General features: G+C 38.5%; 1 long non-coding RNA gene across 6 annotated transcripts in view; it reads left to right on the top strand.

Annotated features, from left to right (window-relative positions):
* Positions 1-26,594, top strand: part of LOC130543190 (uncharacterized) — a 153,394-nt gene that overhangs the window by 52,681 nt on the left and 74,119 nt on the right. For all 6 annotated transcript variants that reach the window (XR_008958343.1, XR_008958342.1, XR_008958340.1 and 3 more), the window contains one exon: positions 8,688-8,829. This is a non-coding gene — a long non-coding RNA (uncharacterized LOC130543190). The remainder of the gene's footprint in view (positions 1-8,687; positions 8,830-26,594) is intronic.

Raw genomic sequence — 26,594 nt, 5'->3', positions numbered from 1 at the left:
CCAGACCTTGAGCACAAGAGATTTATGGGGCTGTAGCCTAATGCTATGGGATTCAGCATCAAGTTATCCTTCTTCCTAGCCCAGCTCTGATTACTTGCCCAAGTTCTGATTACAAGTCTCTGTCTTATCCTCCAAGACCCACTTGTGCATCAGTTTGGTTAACTGAGTTTCTGTCTTGATCCCCTGTGGCTGTTATCTGACTTAGCATCATCAACAACCAGAGTCCTGTTTTGTTATTATCAATTTCTATTATCACTCCTTCCCAGGGACTGGAGTCTGTCTCTGAACACCAGCCATATAACTAAAGTTCTATTACCTGCTGACAGGACTCCCTGATGCTGCCTTTTGGACCTCTTAGCTGCTTTCCTCTGGGTTCTCTATTTCCTCCCTTTTGATACTCTGCGTATCAGAACTCAGAACAACTTTCTCTCAGCACCTTGAGAAAGGACTGTCTACTCCCCACCTCTCCCATCAAACCCCACCTGGTCTGCTGGTTAGGTTTAATTCTAGGTGCTGGTACCTCAGAAGCAGCTCCATCAGGAAGCAGTTAGCCTAACCACGTGTCTAGATTTTGCTTTGTCTTTGGTTAATAGAGCTTCATAGACTTCTGGAATTTGATGGAAATGAAGCACTCTAGAAATTTTGAGGTTAAACATTGCCTTAGAATGGGAATATTGTCAAGTAGGAACATGAACAGCAATAAATATCAGGTCACAACACACATTTTACTCAAGTAAGGTATTTTAACTTAAGACTCTGTGTGAAAGACTAGTTATTTCCAAACACTGATATCTTGGGACCTGATGTAATCCCACTCACATATGGTTTGCATTATTCCATTTAAAGGGAAGGAAGAGTAACCATTTTCTTCAAATGGGAAACATAATTCAAAGGAATAAATTTCCAAACACGTGAAACTTAATTTGCATAGTCTTTGGGGATAGGAAGAATTTATTTTAATTAACTTCAGCACCCTTCAAAAATGAAAGCACAAGGAAAAATATTGTTTCTTAACTGTGAAACAATATGACAGGCTCCAGGCTAATTTTCTCTGCCTCTGCCATCTTGGCTTCTCACTAGCTGGGTTCAGGATCTCTACTGGCAGGTGTGATCCCACCACAGTTCCCAAACTGGTCTAGCTTGGAGGCTGGATATGCTAAAGAACCTCACTATTGGCTGGCCCATCCTTCACAAGCTGAGTATCATGTCACCACCTTCAGGTTGACAGCGATTTCTATATATTCTTTAAAAAAAAAAAGTCTAATGTGCCAGTTCTGAGCCAGGCATTGGGTAGAAGCAGATCCATGTTTTGCGTGACCCAAGCTCATATAATTTGAGGGCCTTCTTTAAGAAAAAGAATACCAAATTACATATCAAAAACAGGTATGAAGGGGCACCTGGGTGGCTCAGTCGGTTGAGTGTCCAATTCTTGATTTCGGCTCAGGTCAATTTCATAGGTCATGGGATCAAGCCCCACGTTGGGCTCTGTGCTCAGAGGGAGTCTTCTTAGGATTATCTTTCTCCGTCTCCCTCTGCCCCTCCCCTTCCTCTAGAATAAATAAATAAATCTTTAAAAAACAGGTATGAAAATAGAGAAAAGAAATCATGACAGATTTAACCTTCTAAAAGCTGATAAATACCACTAAAATAATAAAAATCTAGAAAAATAATATAGTATCTTTACTTATTGTCTGACAAATCTCTGAAATACTTCTCCCCTATTTTTCCATTTGCATACTCTTTGGTAGCTTCTTCATACAACAATAATTTTGTAAAATTTTTCCTGTAGAAATAATGGAGAGTCCTCTAGTATGGTTGATCAAAAATAAATTTTTAAACTGTTAGTAATGTCATGTGAACTTTTAGGATGGAGGAAAAACTCTGTCGAGTTTCCTTCATATGTAAGAGTAATATTTTAGGAATTTCAAATCTTCTTGTACCAAGGCTAATCTTAATGTTCTGAATTGTCATTGATGAGGTATCTCATCACTATATCAGTATAGTGATATCTTATGAGTTTTATATTATCTTTACTGGTTTAGTATTTTATATCAAATCAACAAGCAATTTAAATTTCTTATCAGTGTGTTTATGTGATAATACTTTGGGATACATGAAGCACTACGTACTCATCTGCACTTAGCATTTGTAATACTGCTATGGGTTTGTTCCTCATGAACACAGAGATGATGATAAATTCTTTTTCAACTGATTCTCATTTTTAATGAGAGAAAGTGTATAGTGCACATATAATTACACAAGTGATATCGTCAAGTTCATCCTGTACAGAAGAGAACTTCTATTTTGTTAAATATTGATGAGAATTAAATCTTCCACTTGTAATTATGTACATCTAATGACTAGGAGAATTTCCCCCAGGCTAACTTCTGGGTTCATACATTTCAAACTTAGTTTCTCCTCCACTCCTTATATATATCTGTACTGGCCACTATGGGACCTGTTCACATCATGATACAACCTCTGGCTACTTTGCCTTGGGGTCTTGACACACTTGATGTCATGGATGAGTAAGGGGTATTTCTGGGAGCCATTCCTACATTGAGATGGCTAGCAAAATCTTAACTACACAAACCACATGAATATTCCCACTAAACCCAAACTAGGTGTATCTCCAAGTCAGCTTTCCCTTAGTTGAATTTACTTGCAGCTACTCCAACACTATACCATGAAGGAAAGTATGAGAAGCTCTAATGGGGGTACTTTTACTTTGACTCTGATTACAGTTGAAATATATTATTTTTGCAAATACGTGAACACATTGCTAGGGCCCTTCTAGGCTCATACAAATCAAGGGTCCCAAAGCTTAAACTTCATCAGCATCACAGGATTTACTTCTGTCAACAGAGAAAAACTGTGAAACAGACCTAGCCTCTGCCCCAGGCCTGGCCCACCTTTTTCTGGGTAAAAGGGGATACAAGAGGTAATACAACCAAGGAATTAGGTTTCCATATTCTTTGATTTGTTCTTGCATCAACCCTAGTATGGGACACAGTATCCCATTGCCAACTGCTAGAATTCTGTGTCATACATCAAGATTGGCATTCCCTTCCCACCAGATCCCCTCTCCTCTCCCCTTGCCCCATGCTATTTGCTTTTGTTGTGTTGTGTTGGTGGTTGTTATTATTGTTTCATCTTTGTCTTTATTTCCCTATTTGTTGTTGTGGCTATTGTATGAGGATCTATGTTTAAGGTCTGAGTGGTCAGAATTATAGGCACACTCCTCAGACGTATGTGTGTGATACTGGAGTCTGCAGTGTCAGGAGCAGAAGGCAATATGATTGGATTGAAAGAAAGGAGATTTGAAAATGTGAGGGTAGCCAAGACAGATAGAATTTGTATGCATCTAATCATTTTTGAAACCTATTTGCAGAATGGTATAACAAAAAGTTATAACAAAAAGAAAGAAAGTTGTTTCTTTTCTTTTTTAAAAAAAATCAGTTGCACAACTGAACAACGGAGCTATGGTAGTTTTGTTTTGTTTGTAAAAATAAAAATGCCCTTTAGATAATAAACTGATTATAAGAAATAATGGCACAAGTGAATAAAATAGGACTGTATCTGTATTTAGCATTAGGAAGAAAGGAAGTCCTTAAAAGAATTCTAAGAGAAGCCCTAAAGATGTACTCCAAGTTGTGGCTGCAAACAATTTTCACAGGCCTCCCACTACTGTTCATTCGGCTACGTATTGAAACATATGTTTCTCTCAAATGTAAAAATATGAAGTTGGACAATTTACTAAGAAGAATTCTCCTGTTTCCCATTACATCTGTTGATCAGACTCCTTACTGGAAAGAGCATTGGCTAATGTCCTGCGAGTCATACCCATTAATGACATATCACTCATTTTTGTTTTTTATAAAACTTGACTTTCCTGGAACATCATGGTCTGGAAAATTATACCACTTGTTTGCACATGTGTCTTGAAGGACCGTGTAATTGTTCTGGTTATAAAATGTTGCAGCATACACCTACAGACTGCTAGATATCATGAGTTGTATCTAAGGTTAAAAGAGAAAGAGATAACATGGAATTGGCTCCCAATTTTACTAAGCATATTGACTTAGTATCTTGGTTCTGTCGTTTAGTAATTATTTATATGTGCTATCATTTTAATTGATAGAGGTTGGATTATGGCCAGTTCTCAACTTTACCTTCAATTTTAGGTAGTGCTGTTCTGATATATTTTTGTTATAAATATTTCTTTTAAAGTAGTCTATTCTGGAACAGCCAATGAAAATAAGTCACATATTTGATTCTTCCAAGTTTTAGTGCCCTTAATTAATAGATTAGGTGTTATTTTTAAGTAAGTCAAGACCTTACTTAGGTCTAAGATCAAAGGCAAGCTCTCTCCAATGAATGCATATTTCATCTTTTTTTGTCCAATAAATAGTTTTACCAATAAATATAGGTAGAGGAACTTCTCAGTCCATTTTTGTAGTCTGCTTGCTTAAACACAATTTTCTTGTGGTGTGGGAATTCAGGTGGCCCTGGGCAAAATTACCTAGTAGGTAATGTTTGTCTTAGTTGCCTGCTTTTTCTTTCCTGAAGATACCCTTGCCCTTAGGGCCCCATCTCAAGTACTCTACCCTTCTAAATTTTTCTTTTCAGTTCCCAGCACAACATTCTATAACGTGGGCACCATAATTTCGTTCCCCAGTTTGATCTTACCTACTCTGTGTTTATTTTTCTTAGGATCCTAGGATACATTAGTTCATGTAATTTTTTTTAAAGTCACAGCAGATATACTCGTAGGAGAGGGTTAAGATAATCATGGACCAGGGATCTACTTTAGAAATGATGCCCTTTCCTCATCTATATTGTCTTGATTGTTCATTCACTTCATATATATTTACTGAGCACCTATTATAGGCCAGAAACTGTTCTAGGCACTTGAAATATATCAAGTCCCAAAAGATAAAACTACATGTGCTTGTGGTGCTCACATTTGTACAATTTTAATCTCTTGAGAGTATGAATCATTCTTTTTCGTATTGTTAAGTCATTACATCAGTGCATGCGATTTGAATTTTTTTGAGACTTTTTCTCTGATCATGCTTTATGTCATGTCTGTATTACTTGATGAAACACATTCTCATGTCTTAGCTCTGGTTGTTTAAATGACCAGTCAGTGACTTGGTTCTCACCATATTGAAAACAAAGTGAGAGGCTGACAGGTTAAAGTTCAGCATTTTCATGGAGGTGAGGATGAAAGTTAGGCTCTAATGAGGCTGTGATCAACATACACATTGGGCAACAGCTATATCATAAGCAAACCCTAGGCATTAAAATTTATCCAGGATTCCTGAAGGTTTGCATTAAAATGCTTATTTAGGTCCTTTGTTCAAAACTGCATAGAGGCATCCTCCTAAAGACATTCCATAATGGGACTGAATTTTTTAATTCAAATATTTACTTTTTGCTTAATTGAGTATTGCCTAGAGAAACAAAATGAAATGGGACCATAAAAATTTAGGATAAGGAATTTGTGGCAAACATATACCTCTTTTTAAAAAGTTTAGCTAAAGCTAGGTCAGTATAATTAATCTTGTTTTCAAAACATGAAGCTGTGCTACTGCTGTACACTCTGTTTTTACTAATAAAAATGTATATATTGGTTAAAAATATTCTAAGGGCACCTGGGTGGCTCAGTCGGTTAAGTGTCTAACTCTTAATTTCAGCTCAGGTTGTGTAGTGAGATGGAGCCTGGCGTCAGGTTCTGTTCTGGGCATGGATGGAGCCTGCTTAAGATTCTCTCCCTCCACCCCTCGATGCCTACTCCCCAGTCCCTGCTCTTGCACACATCTGCACACTCCTCTTTCTCTCTCTCTTAAAAAAAAAAAAGGATATATTTTTACCATAATTATTCTGTCTTGATGTATTCTTTTTTTTTTTTTAATGGCTTTGTCTTGCTACGCAATCATATAAAAACCTAAACAACTCAAGTTTCTCCAGATGGCCTAAATCAAAACTTGTAAGGTTCAAATTAGGGGACAGAAAAAAATCTAAGATTCTAGTGGTTCCTTTGCTTTTGAGTGGAAGAGTATATGCATCTGCAAGATGCCTAATTTTAAGCAAAAAAAAAAAAAAAGAAAGAAAAAGGACAACAGAGGAATATGATAAACCTTTCCTAAAACATAGCACTCTAGAAAAATAAGTTATTTGCAGGAGAGTTGCATTAAGAACTTTATAAATATTAAAATAGAATAGTAAATGTATATAATATAATATTTATGGATTCTTAATTTATAAGTGCCTATTTAGTATCCTTTTAAAATACCAACTAAAAAAAAATGACATTCTACCCTTCTTCAATAATGAATGAGCTCAGCTCCCTATACCAGAGGGAGGGAGAAGCAATGAGTGTGAACTCATTGCAGCAAGATCTTTGTCAGGGGGGCGCTTGGTAGCTCAGTGGGTTAAGTGCCTACCTTAGGCTCAAGTCATGATCCCAGGGTCTTGGTATCGAGCCCTGTGTCAGGCTCCTTGCTCAGCGGGGAGTCTGCTTCTCGCTCTCCCTCTGCTGCTCTCTCTCTCTTTCTCTCTGTCAACTAAATAACTAAATAAAATCTTTTTTATTTTTTTGTTTGGTATGTTAATTCTTTTTTTTAATTTAATTTTTTTATTATGATATGTTAGTCACCATACAGTACATCATTAGCTTTTGATTGTATTCCATGATTTGTTGTTTGCGTATAACACCCAGTGCTCCATGCAATATGTGCCCTCCTTAATACCCTTCACTGGGCTAGCCCATCCCCTCTAAAACCCTCAGTTTGTTTCCTGGAGTCCATAGTCTCTCATGGTTCATCTCCCCTTCTGTTTTTCACCCCTTTATTTTTCCCTTCCTTCTCCTAACGATCTCCCTGCTATTCCTTATGTTCCACAAATAAATGAAACCATATGATAATTGTCTTTCTCTGCTTGATTTATTTCACTTAGCATAATCTCCTCCTGTTCCATCCATGTTGATGCAAATGTTGGGCAATCATCCTTTCTGATGGCTAATATTCCATTGTATATATGGACAACATCTTATTTATCCATTTGTCTGTTGAAGGGCATCTCGGCTCCTTCCACTGTTTGGCTGTTGTGGACATTGCTGCTACGAACATTGGGGTGCATATGGCCCTTCTTTTCACTACATCTGTATCTTTGGGGTAAATACCCAGTAGTGCAATTGCTGGGTCATAGGGTAGCTCTATTTTTAACATTTTGAGGAACCCCCACACTGTTTTCCAATGTGGCTTAAAAAAAAAAAAAAAAAAGGTCTTTGTCAGCGCTTCTCTCTAGAAGCTGCATTTTTTAAAAATGGAGATTTTTTTTTTGTCAGAAGTTCAGAATTTTAGAAAATCGTCTTTGAAGAGTTGTCTTTTATATATTTGTCACATTTTTCAGTCTATACAATTGGTATTATAGAAAGGATTGGAACTTTTTTGAACCCATATTTTCTTATGCCCAAATTCTGTTATCACATGCAGGCACATTTCATTATTTTCAAAAGGAATTCCTATGCCAGCCAATCTAAGACAATGTTATTTAGTCTCACACCAAAGTTTGTCTTTGGGATTTCTCTGTCTTCCTTTGAGTGCCCCTTCTAACTGCTTCAGAGATCCTTTCTGGGACTTTCTTGTTGATCCCTGGCTGCTTGGGTGATGCCCCACTCCACTTGATTCTTCCTCACTTCTGTTCATTCACTCAACAAATTTTTATTGACCATAGACTTTGTCTCCTGTTCAGCACCAGATGTTGGATATACAATGATGAGAGAAAAGACATAGTCATTGCCCCCCTGGGGATAGAGGAGAAGGGACTTAGGTGCTAACCCAATACACAGAAGGTACGCAAACAAAAGCAACACTGCAAATGTGAAAGGGTGCTGGGTCTTTGGTGTGAGGGTTTGGCCTATTCAGGGAAGCAGGCCAGACTGTGTAAGGAAGTGACATCAGCTGTAGTTTGAAGGATGAATTTACATGAGAAAGAGGTGAAAGAAGAACTTTCTGGGCTAACTACCCAATTCTCTCTGCTTCCCCCCCCTCCCCCCGACGCACACACACACATCATGCCTGTGGATTGACTGCTCTAGGGTAGGTGCTAAAGGGGATCAGAGCATGCTGCTTCCAAACATGCCACTTTTGTATAAAGATTATTTTAAGCTGAGGACATGTCTCATATGGTCTATGATTCAACAGATCTATGAGATTCAACAGATGTAGTGGGGAAAAGTCTCAGAACTTCCCTTATCTGACTACAAACAGCAATTTCTGGGGAAGAAGGTTGCTGTAAATTCCTCTTCAGAGTGGATCCACTCTCAGAAGGGAGAATGTGAATAAAACCTATCCCAAATCTTTTCTGCAATGAAGTTTTATGGCCCTATAGAAGCTGGGAAGGCCTATGCCTATAATGACAAACATCATCACAAACTCTCTACTTCCTGTTTTATTTTCTCATGAAAACTCACTTATCTTTCGAAAAAAGTAATTTACTTTTCCCTACCTGTCTTTCTCCCCTTCCCCTTCAGCTATTAAGATGGTATATAAGCCCCAAATTTTATCCTCCCCTTTGAGTCACTCATCATAGAGTTTTCCTATCTGTATGAGCATTACACACATAAATAAACTCTGGTTTTTTCCTCCTGTTAATATGCCTATTGTCACTTTAAATTGCAGATCCACAGTCAATGAACATGAGAAGGCAGAGAAAGTTTTTTGTCTCCTGCGGCTCCCAGAGAGCACTTGTTCCAGAGAGCTATAGCTGGGGTTCAGAAGGCAGAATCCTGTGGCCTACTTGGAGTATCTCAACAGGATATGGGTAAGTGGCAATTTCACTCACTGGAACTACAGTTTCAGTAATGATGAAATAATGATTCATGTCAGGGACATGCCACTGCCTCCAAGAAGCTTACCTAGTTCCCCCAAGCAGAGTGATGGCTCCCAGCTCTATGCCCCTCTTCTATCTTGTAACTGCTCCTACTATCACACTTACCCCACAGATTCTTTTGTTCCTACTGTTTACGTGTCTGTCTGCCTCCCAAGAAGGCTGTGTTTCTTGAAGACAGAGATTATGTCTTACTGTTTTCCTAGACTCAACAGTGCCTAGAGCCAGCACACAATAATGCTAAAGGAATGGATGAAATGACAAACTGCCACCAGAGTACCTGTCAAAAGTGAATGACATAAAGAATTAGACATTTTTTACTGCTACCAGGCAATGTTAAATGTACCCTGTCCTTGGACCTTGTGCTTATCTTCTCCCTACCTTCCACCCCTTGGTGGGACTAATTGGCGTGTTTATACCTGGGGCATGATGCCATCAGAAGGAACACATTCCCTTACTAAATGGTAAATCTTGGGTAAGAAGGGAGAGGCGATAGGTAAGCTTTTGGCTAATGTATACAAAGTATCTTGCAGAGTGCCTGGCATATGACTGTAAATGTAACTCCTTATCCCTTCCTTCTCTTTCTCTTCTCAAGTCACCCCTTGTCTGTCCTGTCCTATCATTTCTGGTACACATATTTGGTATATGTGATGTAGGCTTCATAGACAGGCATGTGTGGTGATGAATATGTGCCAGTCATGGAATGCCTGTGCTCAGCAAACCTCCATGGCACTTTTTTTTCCAAGTCCTGGCCTTTAGACTGGGATTAAGTATGGAAATGCTATGGGGAAAGAAACAGAGGGATCCTATGGTGCTCCTCAGGGATGTAGCTCTGAAGTAATAATACAGGGAAAATAGCACTGATTAAGCCGAAAGGCTCAAAGAGCAAACAATCCACTTTTCTCACACTAATTCTGTAACAGACCTGATTCTCTAGTTTTTTCAGTGTTGGCTCAATTCCAACCATGTGTAGCACTCCCATCCATTTTTGAAGTGATTTTCTTCGTGGAGAGAGGGATGTAAGATGACTACTTGGCCTGGTTTTCAGGTCCCACATGTTGTTTGGTTTTTGTTGAGTTTTATTTTGCTCTTTTTTAGAGCCTAAAAAGGCTCCATTACACCTACCTAGCTATTTATTTTCTTATCGCTTGCATTCTGCCTGAAGTTAGTTAGCATAATAAATGTTGTTTTACAAGCTGTGCATTCATTATCCATCAGTGCTAGGAAACAAAGATCTGTTGTCCTGAGGAGGCTGTTATTGGTAAACGAAGGAGCAGGTGTCTTGTATTAGACCTTGTGGGCTGATTCAACCACTGTGATTCTCCTCTGGAAGTTGCCTTCAATTTGTTATACTTTAGCCACTACTTCTGATTAGGCCAAATATGTCCTTGGGAGTTCTGTGCTTAGAAGGAAAAACGTGTAACAGGAAAAATATCTTCTTCTTTATAATCGAGGATAATAATGTTCAGTCTGGCTCACCAGCAGGGTATCCTTCTGTTAAAGGGCAGAATAATCCTTCTATCTCTTCTTTCCAGATTGTATTCTGGGCATCCATAGTTTCCCATGACCCACAAGAGAACCCTTTCCACTAGCTTCTATATGGCAATTGGAAGTTTCTCCCAGGGTAGAATAACTGCTGCAACATTCATTTATTAAACAGAACTGTGTTGGGCCAGGCCTCCCATTGGAAAAGTCATTGACTGCCAGTCACTCTTTGACACAACACATTTGTGACTTATGCAAGACAGACGCAAATAGCTGTGTGTCGCTGAAAACCCTAGTGCACAGGCACAGAGCTGAAAATAAGAATAAAAGACAAAATCCCCTAGATTGTTTGGTGCTTAGAAGACAGCTGTTGTAGGTAGTTGGGGAGAAGATTGTGAGCAACTCGAGGGCAGGTACTCTGTTATCTTTGTAAACCTAGAACCCTGACTAAGAAAATGATGAATTATTAAGAAAATAGGTCAAAGATTCAGACAATATCTTGATTCTAAGAACTTGTTCTTGAAGTATGTCTGGAAAAAGGAATGAAAAAATAATTCAGGCATATAGATTTTATTTATCATGAAACTGGATTAAGCTTTAAGGTCCCACACTCACACGTGGCTTAGAAGTTGAACCTGAATAAGTTTTTTTTTTTTTTCAAAAAATTTATCTGCATCTGAGAAAGTGATTTGAAAGACTCTTGTAAAGCTGCCTCCCATTTTTGCACTCAAGAATGGGAAACATTTACCATTTATTCCTCACAAAGTACTTAATCAACATCAAGCCCTAAGGAAATACACACTTACAAAATTGATCATGGTTTATCCTCAGGTGGGAGGTCTAGCACAACAGCAACACGCTGCCTCTGAGGCGTCTGCAAAATCAGGATATGCCAGGACAAGCATACACCTGACTTCTCAGAAATTTTATTTTGGCTCCTTCCCTACTTAAAGAATATAATTACCTAAGCACTCTTAAATCCCACCTTTTATTGTAGGAATATGAACAAAGCATGTTTTGTTTGTTTGTTTGTTTTTAAAAGTATGTTTTATGGTTGAATGCTGTAACAATTCATCCTACCATAAAGTAGACATTTATACAATGGGTTACACATTTTGGAAAACAGATATATTTTCTCAGTTTCTCTAGGTCTTCCAAATACTTGGAAGGATGCCTGCTTGAGCCTAGTGATTTATGTACATGTATTTTGTCACTTAGTCCTGAACCTGCTTATGAATTTTACTATTGCATACCCTAATAGTCTCTCTCTACCCCTCTTCAATATCTATCTTTATATATAGTATATAGTATATAGTATATAGTATATATAGTATCTATCTATATATATAGTATATACATAGTACATAGTATAGAGTATAGTATATATAGTATCTATCTAAATAGGTATAATTGCATATGGTATAATTACACATAGAGTATATAATTTGATAAAAATCTGAGAAATATATACCCATGAAATCATCATCACAGTCAAGAAAATGACCATCTCTATCACCCCAAAAGTTTCCTCAGTAATTCCTCCCTTTCCCCTTTTTATTCCCCCAACTCTAAGCTCCCACTGACCTGCTTTCTATCACTATAGATTAGTGTGTTCATTAGAACTTTATGTAAATGGAATCATTTATATACACACTTTTTTTTTGTCTGGCTTCTTTCACTCAGCATAAATATTTTGAGATTCACTTATGTTCTGCATGTCGGTAGTGTATTCCTTTTATTGCTGAGTGGTGTTCCATAGTATGGATATAACATAATTTGTCCATTCATTCACCTGTTGGTGGACATTTGGGTTATTTCCAGTTTGGGATTTTACAAATAGAATACTATGCACATTCGAGGGAGGAGTTAAGATGGCGGAGGAGTAGGAGACACCTTTTTCAGCCGGTCCCCCGAGTCGAGCTGGATAGGTACCAGACCAGCCTAAACAACCACGGAACCAGCCTGAGACGCAGGAAGATGCATCTGGATCTCTACAAATGAACATCTCCAGCGCTGAGTATTGAGGTACGAAGCGGGGAGCCATGAAACCGTGCACAGATATCGGAAGATAAACGGAAGGGGGAGGGAGCCGCCGCGTTTGGGCGCCGGGAAGCAGTAGTCACTTGCACGGGGGAGCGGGTGGGGCTCGCGGACGGCACCCGCAAAACAGCAGACTGAGACCGTGAGCCAGGAGCGCGCGCCACCAGGCATCTCCTGGAACACTGGAATCCCGGTGTGCTCACTGGATCCAGACTGAGACCGGGAGCTTCCGGAGCGCGCGGGGCGGCTGGCGGCTGGCGGCGTTAGAAACACAAAGGACATTCCCCCTTCTGATTAGAAGGGGGAATGAAACATGAGAGACTATGGACTATGAGAAACAAACTGAGGACTTCAGAGGGGAGGGGGGTGGGGGAATGGGATAGACCGGTGATGGGTAGTAAGGAGGGCACGTATTGCATGGTGCACTGGGTGTTATACACAACTAATGAATCATCGAGCCTTACATCGGAAACCGGGGATGTACTGTATGGTGACTAACATAATATAATAAAAAATCATTAAAAAAAAAAAAAAAAAAAAAGAAACACAAAGGACAGAGACGCGCCGGCCCTGTAAGTGAGGGCTGGGACGCCGGGTGTGGGGCGCACATCCCGGGATGCTGCAGGGTTGAGCAGCACCAACAGTAACGGAGTTAAAGTGGCCAGAACATTAGTAGAGAATGGGCCGCAATCCCTCTGTTCTGTGACAGAGGCTGAAATTCCGCTGCTGCTGCTCTGACTCTCAGAAGAGGCACAGCAAACCGCCAGGGAAAGCTGCCAGAGAACAAAAGCCTAGAAACACTGGCTCAGAGAGTACCCATCCCCATCCCCCCTCGCAGGGGACACGGAGACTCTACCCAAACAGGGCTGCCTGAGTATCGGCGTGGCAGGCCCCTCCCCCAGAACACAGAAGGCAGGCTGAAAAATCAAGAAGCCCACAACCCGGGCGCCTGGGTGGCGCAGTCATGGAGCGCCTGTCTTCGGCTTAGGGCGTGATCCCGGCGTTCCGGAAAGGAGTCCCTCATCGGGCTCCTCCGCTGGGAGCCTGATTCTTCCTCTCCCACTCCCCTGCTTCTGTTCCCTCTCTCGCTGGTTGGCTGCCACATAAATAAATAAATAAAATCTTTAAAGAAGAAGCCCACATCCCTAAGATCCCTATAAAACAAGGGGCACGGCCTGGGACCCAGTCAATAATTTGGGCTCTGGACAACCCCGCAACCTCTCCTCATCCAAAAGACAAGAAGGAGTAGCCCCCCCCCGCCCAAGCAAAGAAAAGACAGTGAGTCTGTGGCCTCTGCCACAGAAATAATGGATATGGGTGTAACCAAAGTATCAGAAATGGAATTCAGAGTAACGATGGTCAAAATGATGAGTAGAATTGAAAAAACTATTAACGAAAAGGTTACTGAGAATATAGAATCCCTAAGGACAGAAATGAGAGTGAATCTGACAGAAATTAAAAATTCTATGAGCCAAATGCAGGCAAAACTAGAGGCTCTGACGGCCAGGGTCACAGAAGCAGAGGAACGGGTTAGTGAATTGGAGGATGGGTTAATAGAGGAAAAAGTGAAAATAGAAGATGGTCTTAAAAAAATCCACGCCCACGAATGTAGGTTACGGGAGATTACTGACTCAATGAAACGATCCAATGTTAGAATCATCGGCATCCCCGAGGGGGTGGAGAAAAACAGAGGTCTAGAAGAGATATTTGAACAAATTGTAGCTGAAAACTTCCCTAATCTAGCGAGGGAAACAAACATTCGTGTCCAAGAGGCAGAGAGGACCCCTCCCAAGCTCAACCACGACAAACCTACGCCACGTCACGTCATAGTGCAATTCGCAAATATGAGATCCAAGGATACAGTATTGAAAGCGGCCAGGGCAAAGAAATTTCTCACGTACCAAGGCAAAGGCATCAGAATTACATCAGACCTGTCTACACAGACCTGGAATGAGAGAAGGGGTTGGGGGAGCATATTTAAAGCTCTTTCAGAGAAAAACATGCAGCCAAGGATAGTTTATCCAGCAAGGCTGTCATTCAGAATTGATGGAGAAATAAAGACATTTCAGAATCGCCAGTCACTAACCAATTTCGTAACCACGAAACCAGCCCTACAGGAGATATTACGGGGGGTTCTATAAAAGTAAAAAGGCCCCAAGAGTGATACAGAACAGAAAGTCACAGCCGATACAAACAAAGATTTTACTGGCAACATGGCATCATTAAAATCATATCTCTCAGTACTCAGTCTTAATGTTAATGGCTTAAATTCTCCCATAATGCCACAGGGTTGCAGATTGGATAAAAAGAAATGACCCATCCATTTGCTGTCTACAAGAGACTCATTTCGAACCCAAAGATGCATTCAGACTGAGAGTAAGGGGATGGAGTACCATCTTTCACGCAAATGGACCTCAAAAGAAAGCTGGGGTAACAATTCTCATATCAGATAAATTGGATTTTAAACTACAAACTATAGTTAGAGACGCAGAAGGGCACTATATTATTCTTAAAGGAAGTATTCAACAAGTGGATATGACAATTATAAATATATATGCCCCCAACAGGGGAGCAGCAAGATGCACAAGCCAACTCTTAACCAGAATAAAGAGACATATAAATAAAAATACATTAATGGTAGGGGACCTCAACACTCCACTATCAGAAATAGACAGAACACCCTGGCAAAAACTAAGCAAAGAATCAAAGGCTTTGAATGCCATACTCGACGAGTTGGACCTCATAGATATATATAGAACACTACACCCCAGAACCAAAGAATACTCATTCTATTCTAATGCCCATGGAACCTTCTCAAGAATAGACCATGTTCTGGGACACAAAACAGGTCTCAACCGATACCAAAAGATTGAAATTATCCCCTGCATATTCTCAGACCACAACGCTCTGAAATTGGAACTCAACCACAAGGAAAAATTTGGAAGAAACTCAAACACTTGGAGACTAAGAACCATCCTGCTCAGGAATGACTCGATAAACCAGGAAATCAAAAATCAAATTAAACAATTTATGGAGACCAATGAGAATGAAAATACAACAGTCCAAAACCTATGGGATACTGCAAAGGCAGTCCTAAGGGGGAAATACATAGCCATCCAAGCCTCACTCAAAAGAATAGAAAAATCTAAAATGCAGTTTTTATATTCTCACCTCAAGAAGCTGGAACAGCAACAGAGGGACAGGCCTAATCCATGCACGAGGAAGCAGTTGACCAAAATTAGAGCTGAAATCAATCAAGCAGAAACCAGAAGTACAGTAGAGCAGATCAACAGGACTAGAAGCTGGTTCTTTGAGAGCATCAATAAAATTGACAGACCACTGGCAACACTTATCCAAAAGAAAAGAGAAAGGACCCAGATTATTAAAATTATGAATGAAAAAGGAGAGGTCACGACGAACACCATTGAAATTGGAAGGATTATTAGAAATTTTTATCAACAGCTATATGCCAATAAACTAAGCAATCTGGAAGAGATGGAATCCTTCCTGGAAACCTATAAACTACCACGATTGAAACCGGAAGAAATTGATTCCTTAAATAGGCCAATTAATTATGAAGAAATTGAGTCAGTGATAAACAACCTTCTAAATAACAAAACTCCAGGCCCGGATGGTTTTCCTGGGGAATTCTACCAAACATTCAAAGAAGAAATAATACCTATTCTCCTAAAGCTATTTCAAAAAATAGAAACAGAAGGAAAGCTACCAAACTCATTCTAGAGGCCAATATTACCTTGATCCCCAAACCAGGCAAAGACCCCCTCAAAAAGGAGAATTACAGACCGATCTCCCTAATGAATATGGACGCCAAAATCCTCAACAAGATACTTGCTAATAGAATCCAACAGTACATTAAAAGGATTATCCATCACGATCAAGTGGGATTCATACCTGGGATGCAAGCGTGGTTCAATATTCGCAAATCAATCAGCGTGATACATCATATCAACGAGAAAAGACTCAGGAACCATATGATCCTCTCAATCGATGCCGAAAAAGCATTTGACAAAATACAGCATCCTTTCCTGATTAAAACCCTTCAGAGTGTAGGAATAGAAGGTACATTTCTCAACCTCATAAAAGCCATCTATGAAAAGCCTACTGCAAATATTATTCTCAATGAGGAAAAGCTGGAAGCCTTTCCCTTAAGATCAGGAACTCGACAAGGATGCCCACTCTCACCACTATTATTCAACATAGTACTAGAAGTCCTTGCAACAGCAATCAGACGACAAAAAGGAATCAAAGGTATTCAAATCGGCAAAGAAGAAGTCAAAATGTCTCTCTTCGCAGATGACATGATACTCTATATGGAAAACCCAAAAGAAGCCACTCCCAAACTATTAGAAGTTATAGAGCAATTCAGTAACGTGGCGGGATACAAAATCAATGCTCAGAAATCAGTTGCATTTCTATACACGAATAACGAGACCGAAGAAAGAGAAATTAGGGAATCCATCCCATTTACAATAGCACCAAAAACCATACGTTACCTTGGAATTAACTTAACCAGAGACATAAAAGACCTATATTCTAGAAACTATAAATCACTCTTGAAAGACATTGAGGAAGACATAAAAAGATGGAAAGATATTCCATGCTCATGGATCGGAAGAATTAACATAGTTAAAATGTCCATGCTACCCAGAGCAATCTACACTTTCAATGCTATCTCGATCAAAATACCGAGGACATTTTTCAAAGAACTGGAACAAATAGTCCTTAAATTTGTATGGAAACAGAAAAGGCCCCGAATCTCCAAGGAACTGTTGAAAAGGAAAAACAAAGCTGGGGGCATCACAATGCCGGATTTCGAGCGGTACTACAAAGCTGTGATCACAAAGACAGCATGGTACTGGCACAAAAACAGACACATAGACCAATGGAACAGAATAGAGAGCCCAGAAATGGACCCTCGGCTCTTTGGGCAACTAATATTTGATAAAGCAGGAAAAAACATCCGGTGGGAAAAAGACAGTCTCTTCAATAAATGGTGCTTGGAAAATTAGACAGCTACATGCAAAAGAATGAAACTTGACCACTATCTCACACCATACACAAAAATAAACTCCAAATGGATGAAAGACCTCGATGTGAGACAGGAATCCATCAAAATTCTAGAGGAGAACATAGGCAGCAACCTCTACGACATCGGCCAAAGCAACCTTTTCCATGACACATCCCCAAAGGCAAGAGAAACAAAAGATAAAATGAATTTATGGGACTTCATCAAGATTAAAAGTTTCTGCACAGCCAAGGAAACAGTCAGAAAAACTAAGAGGCAGCCCATGGAATGGGAGAATATATTTGCAAATGACACTACAGATAAAGGACTGGTATCCAAGATCTACAAAGAACTTCTCAAACTCAATACACGAGAAACAAATAAACAAATCAAAAAATGGGCAGAAGATATGAACAGACACTTTTCCAATGAAGACATACAAATGGCTAACAGACACATGAAAAAATGTTCAAAATCATTAGCCATCAAGGAAATTCAAATCAAAACCACACTAAGATACCACCTTACGTCAGTTAGAATGGCAAAAAATAGACAAGGCAAGAGACAACAATTGTTGGAGAGGATGTGGAGAAAGGGGATCCCTCCTACATTGTTGGTGGGAATGCAAGTTGGTACAGCCACTCTGGAAAACAGTGTGGAGGTCCCTTAAAAAGTTAAAAATTGAGCTACCCTATGATCCAGCCATTGCACTACTGGGTGTTTACCCCAAAGATACAGACGTAGTGAAGAGAAGGGCCATATGCACCCCAATGTTCATAGCAGCAATGTCCACAATAGCTAAATCGTGGAAGGAGCCGAGATGCCCTTCAACAGATGACTGGATTAAGAAGTTGTGGTCCATATATATAATGGAATATTACTCCGCTATCAGAAAGAACGAGTTCTCAACATTTGCTACAACATGGATGGCACTGGAGGAGATAATGCTAAGTGAAATAAGTCAAGCAGAGAAAGACAACTATCATATGATTTCTCTCATCTATGGAACATAAGAACTAGGATGATCGGTAGGGGAAGAAAGGGATAAAGAAAGGGGGGGTAATCAGAAGGGGGAATGAAACATGAGAGACTATGGACTATGAGAAACAAACTGAGGGCCTCAGAGGGGAGGGGGGTGGGGGAATGGGATAGACCGGTGATGGGTAGTAAGGAGGGCACGTATTGCATGGTGCACTGGGTGTTATATGCAACTAATGAGTCATCGAGCCTTACATCGGAAACCGGGGATGTACTGTATGGTGACTAACATAATATAATAAAAAATCATTAAAAAAAAAAAGAATACTATGCACATTCAACTACAACTTTCTATATGGATATATGTTTTCAATATAGTAAATGGATGTTTAACTTTTTAAGAAACTGCCAAACTGTTTTCCAAAATGTCTGTAACATTTTTACATTCCCACCAGCAATGTATCAGAGTTCTAGTTGTTCCACACCCTCACTAATACTTGGTATGGTCAGTTTTTAAATTTTAGATATTCTAATAGATATGGTTTTAACTTGTGTTGTAGTTGTAATTAGTATTTCCCTAATGTCTAGTGATGTTGAATATCTTCTCATGTGCTTATTTACTATCCGTATATCTTCTTTGGTGAAATGGTTATTCAAATCTTCTGTTCATGTTTCATTTGTGTTGGGTTATTTATATTCTTAAGTTTTGAGAGTTCTTTATATATTCTGGATACAAGTCTCTTATCTGATATGTGATTTGCAAATATTTTCTGTCTGTGACTTATCTTTTCATTCTCTTATCAGTATCTTTCCAAAAGTTCTTAATTTGATGAAGCCCAATTGATCAGTTATTTATTTTATGGAGCAACCTGCATAGTTTTGTGTTTATTTTTTAATACTAATTCCTGGGCCTCTTCCCTCAAGATTCTCTTTATCCCTTTCTTCTCCTACCGATCTTCCTAGTTCTTATGTTCCAAGATGAGAGAAACCATCTTTCTCTGCTTGACTTATTTCACTTAGCATTATCTCCTCCAGTGCCGTCCATGTTGCAGCAAATGTTGAGAAATCGTTCTTTTTGATAGCTGAGTAATATTCCATTGTATATATGGACCACATTAGAAGTAGGACATTTTCTAAAATATTCTTCAATAAAGATGAAAGAAAAAAGGTTTCTCTGTAGCTATTCTTTCTTTTTACACTTGCTCCAAGATGATGACCTGGTTCTGTTTTGATTCTCAGATTGATTTTGAACAATTTTATGCCACAAAAATATTTGTTATTGGATTTTGTGGCCCTTGAAAATTATTTCTATTATATTTTTGCCCTATGTGACTTCTGACCTACTATCTCCTGGACTTTACTGATGTCATCTAAAATTATGCCCAGGTTATTTTATATTTATCCATTGCATTCTTTTATTAGAGTAGGAAGTCTTTTTAATTTGATGTTCAATTTTTCCCAGGCTTCTAATGTGATATTTTATATAGTTCCTAGAATATACAGTAACTTATTACATTTATAATTCTCTATACTATTATTTTCTAAATATGCTCACATTTTTATCTAAGTTTCCAATGCTAAAACAAATTAAGTTTTTTATTGAGCTAATTATATAATTTATTATGATTACTCTTTTGGCACAGTTTGATTTATCTCAAAAATATTTTTGCATTGACCCTGGAATTTCTCTAAGTCTTCTTATTCACAGTAATTCATTTGCCTGTACAAGTAAAAAAGAAATCTCTTCTTCAATGTCTTGTACAAACATCTTTATAAATTATTTTATTGAAGCATATATAATATATTCAGAAAAGCACAAAATTCATAGGTGTTCAGCTTGATGAATTTTTATGCAATGAACATATCCAAGTCATCTCCACTTAGATCAAGAAATAAAATAAAGAACTACTAGCACCTCAGAAATCCCCTCCTTATACCATAGTCACATTTTCTGCTTTCTATATTGTAATTATTCTTCTGACTTCTAATGCCATGTTGTTGCACCTATCATTGATTTGTTTCTCTGTTGGTGTATAGTATTCCATTGTATGAATATATCTCAACTTATTTTTCCATTATACTGTTGATGGGCATTTGGATTCTTTCCAGTTTCTGACTTACAAATAATGCTGCTATAAACACTTATGTCTTTTTGCTTTCTATAGGTACTTTGTAATTATTTTTTGTCAGGTTAATGAAATTCCTTTCTATACCTAATTTGTTAAGAGGTTGTTGTTTTATTTTTGTATCATGATTAATTGTTGAATTTTTAAAATTTTGATGCTTTTTCTCTATTGAATTGAGCATTTAAGTGATATCCTTAATTCTGTAATGTCATGAATTACATTGATTGATTTTCAAATATTAGGCCAACATTGCTCCTGGAATAAACTCAACTTGTTTGTGATATATTATCATATTATGCATAACTGGATTAGATCTGCTAATATTTGATTGAGGATTTTTGCATCTGTCATGAAAGAGATTCGCCTATGATGTTACTTTCTTGCATTGTCCCTGTGAGGTTTTGGTATCAGGTTACGTTGGTCTCATTAAGCGAGTTGGCAAGTTTCCCCTTTTAGTCTATTCTCTCAAAAAGTTTAAGATTGGTGTTATTTCTTCTTTAATTGTTTGGTAAAATTCACTAGCAAAGTCATCTGGGCCTAGAGGTTTTGACTATATCAGAGAAAGTTTTTATTTATTTATTTATTTATTTATTTATTTATTTATTTTCATTATGTTAAGTTAGCCAACATATAGTAGAAGGTTTTAAATTAGAGGTTAAATGTTTAAATAGATATAGAATTATTTATATTTTCTACTTCCTTTGGTCAGTTTTAGTTTGTTTTTCTAGGAATTTGTCAATTCATTAAATTTTCAAATGAGTTAGCATAAAGGTGTTTATACTATCTTACTATTTTTTTAAAGATTTTATTTATTTATTTGACACACAGAGAAAGAGAGAACACAAGCAGGGGAAGCAGCCCGCAGAGGGAGAGGGAGAAGCAGGCTCTCTGCTGAGCAAGGAGCCCAATGCAGGGCTCAATCCCAGGACCCTGGGATCATGACCTAAGTTGAAGGCAGATGCTTAACCAACTGAGTCATCGAGGTGCCCCTATCTTACTACTTTTTAATGTCTATACCTCCTTTTTGTTTCTGATATTAGAGATTCATGCCTTCTTTTTTGTTTTTCCCTTGATCAACCTCACCAGTGATAAACCAAATTTTAGTCCAGTGATTTGCAGGATCCTTTACACTCTTAAAAATCATTGAGGACCATGGGGCACCTGGGTGGCTCAGTTGGTTAAGTGTCTGACTCTTGGTTTCAGCTCAGGTCATGATCTCTGGGTTGAGAGATCAAGCCCCACATCAAGCTCTGCATTCAGCATGGAGTCTGCTTGAGATTTTCTCTCTCTGTCCCTCCCTATCTGCCCCTGCCCCAACTTGTGCATGTGTACATGTGTGCTCTCTCTCATAAATAAATAAATAAATAAGTAAGCAAATAAATAAATAAATAAATAAATAAATAAATAAATAAATAAATAAATAAAATATTTTAAAAAATCATTGAGGACCTTAAAGAACTTTTGTTTGTGTTGGCTATGTATATCAACATTACCATATTAGAAATTTAAATTATGAACATATATCCCCCATATGTTCATATCCCTCACACAGAACTAGTTACCCAACTACAGTGTATTTCATTTTTCCCCCAACCCTGAATATGAATTATAACGAAGTCTACCTACACCTGTGGCTGAACCATGTAATGCAGCCATTTCATGAAAATTTCATTAAAATTATTAAAGAAGTATTTCATAAAATCAGAAACTCAGAGTTAGCTAAGCCATTTTTCCAAGAATTCTGCTGATACTGAAGAGCCTCTGCAACTTTTCTATTAGTACTTGGTAGATGCCTTGTGAATATTGAATGAATGGATCCCACCAAATATTTATCCAGTCTACAGGACTACAATGATCTCCTCTCCCAGGAAACCCACTGTTTTTAAGGACATCCTTGACTCTTAGAAAGCACCTCCATGGCCTGAGATGATGTTTGACCCCCCGAAGTTTCTGTCTGTTGGATTAGAAAGAATCTAATTCCTCCTCTACATGATAGCACTTCAAAACCATGTCTCCGTGAAAGTTATTCTTTTTTTTAAAGTTTATTTATTTATTTAAGTGATCTCTACACCCAATGTGGGGCTCAAACTCCAACCCCAGGATCAAGAATCACATGCTCTGACTGAACCAACCAGGCCCCCTGAAAATTTTTCTTTAAGTTCAGCATCACTGATTCCTTCAGTCATTCCTTGTATTATTCAAAATGGCTCATTCCCTTTGGGAGCATTAAGCAGGCACAACCCCACTAAGAGAGGTGTCAGGTCTCAGTGTTCAGCACCCTGGCTACACGTAAAATCACCTAGGGAATTTCTTAGAAAATAACAATACCCATGTTCCATCCCCACAAATTCTGATTAAGTTTGTCAGGAGTAGCCAGGCATATTTTTAAAAAACACCCAAGTGATTGAAGACTTGATATTTTTAAGATGTCGTTTCTTGCCAAATTAATCTATAAATTCAATGCAACCTCCATCAAAACCTCAGTAAGCTGTTTGTAGAAATCAACAAGTTGATTATAATATTCATGTGTAAATGCAGAGAATCTAGAGTAGCCAAAACAATTATGAAAAAAAAAAAAGTTGAAAGACCTACTACATGACTTCAAGACTTAAAGATATTGGTGTCAAGATAATAAAGTAGTTCAGAGTAATAGAATAGAGAATCCAGAAATAGTTCTACACATGTATGGTCCATTGATTTTCAACAAAGGTACAAGACACTTCATTGAAGAAAGTGTGGTGGTTTTTTGTTTTTTGGTTTTTTTCAACAAATGGTGCTGAAACAATATAGCATTTATATACAAAACAAAAAACTTTGTGTCTCTCACCATATTAAAAAATCAACTCAAAATGGGTTATAGATTGGAGCGCCTGGGTGGCTCAGTCAGTTGAGCAGCTGACTCATGATTTTAGCTCAGGTCATGATCTCAGGGCCCTGGGATCAAGCCCCACGTTGGTCTCCGCGCTCAGTGGGGAGTCTGCTTGAGGATTCTCCCTCTCCCTTTCCCTCTACCCCTCCCCCCAGTAGGCTCTCACTCTCTGTCTTTCAAACAAATGAATAAATCTTTTTTAAAAAATGGATCATAGACCTAAATATAAAACTTAAAACTATAAAACTTCTATTAAAAAAAATCATGGTGACTTTGGGGCAGGTGAGGATTCTTTAGACGCCATACCAAAAGGATTATCCACTAAGAAAAATTGATAAATTGGACTTCATCAAAATTAAGAACTTTTGCTCTTTGAAAGACACTTTGAAGAGAATGAAAAAACAAGCCATGGACTGAAGGAAAATATTTGCAGATCACGTATCAGATAAAGGACTTGTATCCGGATTAATAAAGAACTCTTGAAACTTAATAATAAGAACACACACACACACACACACAAACAAATAAAAATATGGACAAAAGATATGAGTAGACATTTTACTGAAGAAGGTATTCAGTTGGCAAATGAGCACATGGAAAGATATTCAACATCATTAATCATACAGGAAATGCTAATTAAAACCATAATGATATAGCTGTAAGCCCACTAGAATATTTAAAATACAAAAGACTAACCATACCAAATGTTGGAGAGGATATGGAACAGCTGGAACTCTCATGCATTGCTGGTGAGAATGTAAAATGTTACAGCCATTTTGGAAAACAGTTTGGCAGCTTTTTAAAATGTTAAGCTATAAAGCTACCTGGGTATTAATACTCATGTCCTAGGCATTAACCCAAGATAAATGAAAACATACATCCACGCAAAGACTTGAACATAAATATTCATTTGTTTGTAATAACTAAAAATTGGAAACAACCCAAATGTCCATCAACAGATGAATGGATAGACAATGCAATATTACTCACCAGTAAAAAGGAATGAACTACTAATACACACAGCATGAATGAATTTTGAAATAATTAAGTTGAATGAAAAAAGCCAGACAGAAAGAATATATACTTTATAATTCCATTTATATAAAATTCTAGAGAACAGAAACTAATCTATAGTAGTAGGAAAAAGATCAGTGCTTGCCTGGGAATGGGATAGGGATAGGACAAAGGGACACAAGAAAACTTTCAGGGGTGATCCATATGTTCATTCTCTTGATTGTGGTGATGATTTCACGGGTGTATTCATATGTTAAAACTTATCATATTGACACTTTAAACATATGCAGTTTATTGTATACCAATTATACTTCAGTAAAGCATTTTGTTTTTGTTTTTGGGGGTTTTTTGTTTTGTTTTTTTTTTAAGTAACATTCCTACCTTGGAATACAGAAGAGAAGTGCAAAGAGTAAAATAACAACTGTACATAGTCTCACTGTCAAAAAGTTAATATTTGGGAATATTTTCTTCTAGCCTAATTTCTTTATAAATACACTTTTAAAAACATATCTGAAATAAAACTGTATCTGTGTTTTTTTAAATCCCCATGATATGCAGGGATGAAAATCACTGATTTTGCTGCTGGTTTCTCATGTCTCCGCGAACTGAAGATGCTAATCTTTTGGGTTGACTGGGATCTACTTTGGCAGAAGTGCCTGCCCTGTGCTCAGCCTCCACTCATTCATTACAACTTTACTGATTCCCTACCACATAGTGTGCACTGTGCTAGATACTGAGATACTTACTGCCTTAAACAAGGACAACTTTCCGGCCTCCTGGAGCAAAGAATGGCTGGACGTGCTCTCCCCACCCATAGTCATTCTACCCAAATGTCTGCTAGGAAACCTGGCCCAGATATAATGGAGAAATTCATGATTCTTCAGGTCGCTCATTCCTGGTGAAGCTTTTCTTTTAGGGAAAGCACAAACATGACCACATCTTTTCTACCACCGAGGAATTACTGTTGTGAGGGTTTTTAATGCAGATGTATAAACACATGCGCTCCTGAATTGAACTGAAAGTGTTAACCAGGTAGTACACCAGTCCTGCCAGGATCACATGCCTTAGTTTTTGGCTCCTGGTAGGAGACTTGATCTAGCTTTTAGAATAATCCTGGAATTTCCTAAAGAGCTTGAATCCACATCTTTGGGGCAGTGTTACACGGGAACCTAAGACATGTGATGTGGCTGAATTAATGGCTTAGTGCATTTAGCTGGAGGAGAAACAGGAAACCTGCCCAATCCTTTTACCAAGCCCTTCAAGGCCGTGGTTGAGCTCATATCCCACAGCCTTACAACTGGGCTCATATCCCATAGCTTTACAACTCTTTGCCCCATTTGGGGCTGGCTGTGCTTGCTAGCAGGACACTCCCTTGGCAAGTATGGAGAAGTAGAAAGCTTCTTCATAAGCTGTGTCCTGCTGTTTCTTTCTCCAGCCCCTGTACTTGCACCCACTGAAGCTCTTCCCACCTCAAAAAAACCATTTACACACCTTTCCCAATTCCAGGTCTCAGCTAAAATGTTGTTTCCTCAGGGAAGCCTTCACCGTCCTTCCAGACTAGGTTAGATTCCACCATTAAGTACTGCCATTGCCAACTAACCTATCCTTTTTAACCTTTATAATAATCAGTATTTATGTAGTCCTATTTTAAATATCTATCTCTAGACTGTAAACTTCTTGGGAACAGGGACTATCTCTGTCTTGGTTACCATTATATTCTCTTTGTCTAACAAATGCCTGACACTTAGTTCTTCCCACACATATTTGTTGAACAGATGAGCTGCCCTAGTCTAGTCCAGGATTCCTCCTTTTCAGCTAAGAAGCTCTTCCCATTTTCAACTTTTTACTCACCATGTCCCCCACCCTACCCCACCCCACTAGGAATCCCAAGAGAATCTGGGCTAGGAGAGGAAGCTGAATTACACATGTAACATTGGAATCAGAAAAAACATGCCCTTTTGGTGACTCAACCTTTGTTTCTGACCAAAGCTATTCCTCTAGGCTCTTCACTTAGGATGGATTTTCTCTCCAAAAGGTCTTTGCCCTAAATACATGAGTCTTTGCCCTAAATACATGGGTCTCTTCCCAACACAATTCTCCATCAGTAGAGTCAGGGTTGTGAAGAGGCAGTTCCTGGGGGCTGTTAGTATAGTGTTTGTGG

This window comes from Ursus arctos, unplaced genomic scaffold (assembly GCF_023065955.2).
Source record: "Ursus arctos isolate Adak ecotype North America unplaced genomic scaffold, UrsArc2.0 scaffold_8, whole genome shotgun sequence".
In the NCBI taxonomy this organism is placed as follows: Eukaryota; Metazoa; Chordata; class Mammalia; order Carnivora; family Ursidae; genus Ursus; species Ursus arctos.
This window is presented reverse-complemented; position numbering and strand designations above follow the sequence as displayed.